Consider the following 5,107-nt stretch of genomic DNA (forward strand, 5'->3'; position numbering starts at 1 on the left):
TACGTATTTGGAAGGGAAAAAAATAATAAAAATCTATCAGAAAAAAGTAATGACCCTTTATAATGTATGAGGTGACAATCATCCAGTAAGAATGACCATGTGAAAAAGAAGAACATTTCTGAGCATACCATATAATACAGGCCCAAGTATAAATTTTAATAATAATCATCCAATGCTTTTTGTTTAAATAGAGATTTTTTTTAGTGTGCTCCAAATAAGTTCTCAATTTTGATAGAGAAAAAGATAGATTTATGATGGTATTACATTTACCTCGCCTACGTGTTCGAAGTTCGAAGCAACATTGACTTTGGTTGATATCTGGATGGGTGACTATCCCATTTTCACCAAATTGTTACAGTCGCGTCCTTGGACCATACCGGGATAGCATACCAAATTTCATTTCGCTACGACAAATCGTTCTTGAGATATTTTGTTCACAACTTTCTACTTTTCCCATTTAAACCTGTAGTACGTACGACACGTACGTACGTTCGCCTACGTGTAACACTAATGCTACTGATATCCGAGTCCCCAGAATCATTAGTCCCTCTTCCTCCACCCATGTGATTGTTGTAATGAGAGTTGTTACCGCCAGAGGGTTTTGATGAAATACCAGCTTCTTCATCACTGTCCTGACCTGAAACTTAAAAGCAAGTCTACTATTGTCGTATTTTATTTAACACTTGAATGAAATGAATGAAAGTTTTTATTGTTTATTTATACAATTTGTATGTTAACAATGTTAGCTTAATTCTAATACGTACTTATAATCTAACTTAAATCTACTAACTTATTCTAGGTTATTCTAGGTGCCCACCCTATTGGAATAGAAAACTATAAACATGAAATATCGAGAACATGAAACACAAACAAAAATTGAACATAGATGACTTGATAGTTTCATTGTTGACTAGTTAATTAAAATAATATACATAGACTAGATATGGGAATAGAATTCATTGGTCTAAAGGTGGATTTCCACCAACGCGATTTTTGCCGCGCGACATTATATATATAATTTTTATCACCTTATATCACGTTGAATACACAGCTTAAAAAAAAATAATAATAATAAAATAAATTAAAATATTTTTCGTGGTACTTGAGCAGAAGTCACGTCGGTGGAATATTGCTACCAAAGGAACTGGCACAAACGAGCAGTGATTAGTGTTATTAGGGTTAGGTTAAATACAACAAGCTGGGCCCGTCCCTCCGGGAATTTTTTAGCCCGTAGTTTATTCGATCATGATTAAAGAAAATCAGCTCCTACGTTACCTACTTATCATGTTAAAATACATGCTTAGAAAAAAGGAGTGAGATCCCCTACAAAAACACAAAGGTATAGCATACCAAATTTCATCGCTCTGTGACAAATCGTTCTTGAGATATTTTGTATACCACCTTTTTCTCACGAAACAATTGTTAAGTAACAATGACTTTGGTTAATATCTGGATGGGTGACTATCCGATTTTTACTAAATTATTACAGTCGCGTCCTTGGACCATCTCGGTATAGCATACCAAATTTCATTGCTCTACGACAAACCGTTCTTGAGATATTTTGTATACCACCTTTGCCCACTGAAGAAACATTGACTTTGGTTAAAATCTGGATGAGTGACTATCCGATTTTAACGAAATTGTTACAGTCGCGTCCTTGGACCATACCGGTATATCATACCAAATTTCATCGCTCTATGACTAACCGTTCTTGAGATATTTTGTACACCACCTTTTCCAATTTTCCCATTTAAACCTGTAGTACACACATACATACGTACATACGTACAGACCATGGGCTAAAAACCACTTTTTTGGAATCAGGAGATCCCAAAACGGATATTTCCACCCATTTCCCGATTTTGAAAATTTGGACCGATTGCAATACTTTCTCATTACCTTGTATAGGTTCCCTATACGTAAGGGTAATAGAAAGTAAAAATCAAAATTGCGCACCGCAACAGCCATAGTGTGAAGGGATCTTAACTTTTAGATATGAAATTGGTCTCAGAAGAGAGATAATATTGTCATTGTGTGTGTCATTGATAATATTGTCATTGTGATATGTAATTAGTTTATTTCTAGCTTTAACACATTTTGTGCCATAATCAAATGTTTGGAGCAAGGTCGGGGTACCTAAAAAAACACAAAATTGCGGATATCTCGGTTATTTTGAGGATTTCGAAAAAATGTCCGGGGAACTTTTTGTAGCCCTTGACCTGTACTATTCGCCATTTTCGGCTTGACATAGCTTTGTGATACACCCTGTATACAGGGAATAACGGACACTCGGTCCTCGAGGTTATGTCTGCTATTTGAAGGTGGCTAATACAAACCACTAAACAAGTAAGTTTTGTTCCCAAACCATCCTCTATTGAAATAATCTGTGGTATTAACACGTTGAATAGGTTGGTAGGCAGTGTAGGCATTGAAGTTAAGCAACGTTGTGCGTGGTTGGTATTGGTATGTGGATGAGTGATGAGCTTATGTGTGAATGTCTGGGAAAAAATCCACCCATTCATGAACGAAAAACACCGCCATTCATAGTGTCTGTTAAGGGGTTTCACTATATTACTTTGTAAAACTTTATGTTATGTAAGCCATTGACAGGACTTAGCAACCTAGAATGTTGAACAATAAATATATTTCTTTTTTTTTACACTCTAATCATTGGGTTCTAAAGTTGTCAAAGTTTTCGTTTTTTAGGCTATCCTGTAGGTTGTTGTACAATTGGATACCTTTAGTTAGAAAAGAACTATTCATTAGAGTGTTTTTAGAGATGACGAGATTGTTTTTGTGGCGCCTGCGCCGCAAAGGTCAAAATTTTGTTCTCTTTGTTGGAGAAAAATGTGTCCCTACTGTTAGTTACGTTTGACAACCCTGTATGAAGTTTTTAGTGTTGAATATTGCCGCTGAGCGCAGCAGTGTACGGAGGGGTTTTTCGTTGTTTTGTTTTGATAATAATTTTTTAGGCCATTGCCGCCTTTGTCCTTTTTTTCTGTCTGTCACGATAGCGTCTGTAGTTAATCTGATTTTGTGCTTTTCCAAAATGTCTTTTTATGTTCAATAAAGTTCTGATTCTGAAGTTTAATCTTTCCAACATATCTGGCTTTGATTATTGATTATCCACCAACACTCTTTGAATATAGTTCTGCAAGAGACAGTTCTATGGAGGTTAAATATTGCCCTGACAGCGCGTTTTTGAAGTAGAAAAACATCAATGGTTTCAAGTCTCTAGCTCTTACCGTTCTCGAGATATTTTGTTTACAGACAGTACAGACACATAGACAGACAGAAGGACAGACAAACACACACACGGACCAATGGCTGAAACTTTGGATTTAGGCTCTAGGGACCTCTAAACTTTTCTCTATCAAATAAGGTATAATATAAAAATTAATATTTCGAAATAAGCTCAAAACAGACGAAAAAGAACAGTCTCAAATATTCAAATGGAAAATGCAAGCAAGTGTTTCTTTGTTGTTTTTTTTTCAACTATGGAATGACGTCACGTGCAGTGTTGTCAAAATATTAGCACTCGCCGCGCGGTAAAAAAAAAATCCCTCGAAAAGCGCGAGTTCAAACACAAATATCTCGGCAAGTATACGACGGATTTTAAAATCGAAAACAGATTTGTGAATGTGATTTTTGACCGCTTCGTATTATTTATGTTAGGTTGAATTAATTTTTACATGAGAATCCTCAATTGGATAATACAATCTCAGCCATTAAAACGTAGTAGGAAAATATGATTTTTCATCATAACCTTAGGGGTTCAGTAACACCCCATTTTGCAGATTACATAGTGGGCAGATGACAGTGTTACTTTTATAGAATAGAATAGAATATACCCTGCTTATACTCCCAGAGTGAGACTGAAAAGTCCCTTTACTCCCGCAGTCTAAACAAGGTCTTATGTATTTGGTACAATAATTTTAAAAATGGAATATCCCCAATAGACCACCCCGTAGCTCATTAAGCTATGAAAGTAAGCATAGTAGGATTGTAGGGCGGCGCTGGAGCCCACATTTCTTTGTATGGATCTTATATGGATCTTTGGAATAGGTTTAGTTAGGGTTAATTGTCCCCCTCAGAAGGGATGTCTTTGGATGACTTGTCGTCTGGAGACCTCCTAGCGAATGGTGCGAGAGACGATTGAGTGTCCAAACTGTAATAGGGTTAATTGTGTATTTAGTTAGCAAAGGGTCCGCCCGTTCAAGTGTTTAAATAAATAAATAATTATTGCATAGATGGCAGAAGCAAGTTTAGGTTTTATGTAAGTAATGTGGGCTTTCCAGCGCAGCCCCACATCCAGATATAAACCCAAGAATTTCAGTTCGTTTACAGGATGAATCGTCAAAGTTGGAATAGAGATTCGTGACTGTGCCTCAATGGATTGCGATTTGAAGTACATAAAGGAAGTCTTATCGCCGTTCAGGGTAAGTTTGTTGTTGGAAAACCAGGAAGCTACCGTTGATAAGGTGTCCCGGGCCCTTCCCACAACACCCCCACGATCTTTACCACCAATGAGAATGGATGTATTATCGGCAAATATAACGAACTTGGCCGAAGTGTCACATTGGACCAAGTCGTTAATATAAAGAAGGAAAAGGATAGGCCCTAAGACGGACCCCTGAGGGACCCCGGCTCTTATGGGAAGGACAGAAGAAGTAGTGTCATAAAGGACATTATCCCTACAGTCAGAAATCTTGACTTTTTGGAGCCTGTTCGACAGATAGGACGCCAACCATCTGTAAAATGAATCGGATGAGTTAAAGCTTTTGAGTTTTGAGAGAAGAATCGTGTGGTCTACGAAATCGAAAGCTTTACTTAGGTCGCAAAAAATACCACTTACATGCAATTTAGAGGACAACATTGTATCTAGATGAAAGAGAAAGGAGGAGACAGCATCGGAAGTCGATCTGTTGGACCTGAATCCGAATTGCTGCTCGGTTAGCAAGTTATGAGCTTCAAGATGGTGATTGAGTCTAAGACCCACGATTTTCTCGAGTACCTTGCCAAAGTTATTAAGAAGTGAAATAGGTCGGTAACAATTAATATCGGTCAGAGAGCCCTTATTCTTGTGGATTGGGACGATAGTTGAGGT

This window comes from Diaphorina citri, unplaced genomic scaffold (assembly GCF_000475195.1).
Source record: "Diaphorina citri unplaced genomic scaffold, Diaci psyllid genome assembly version 1.1 scaffold406, whole genome shotgun sequence".
NCBI lineage: Eukaryota > Metazoa > Arthropoda > Insecta > Hemiptera > Psyllidae > Diaphorina > Diaphorina citri.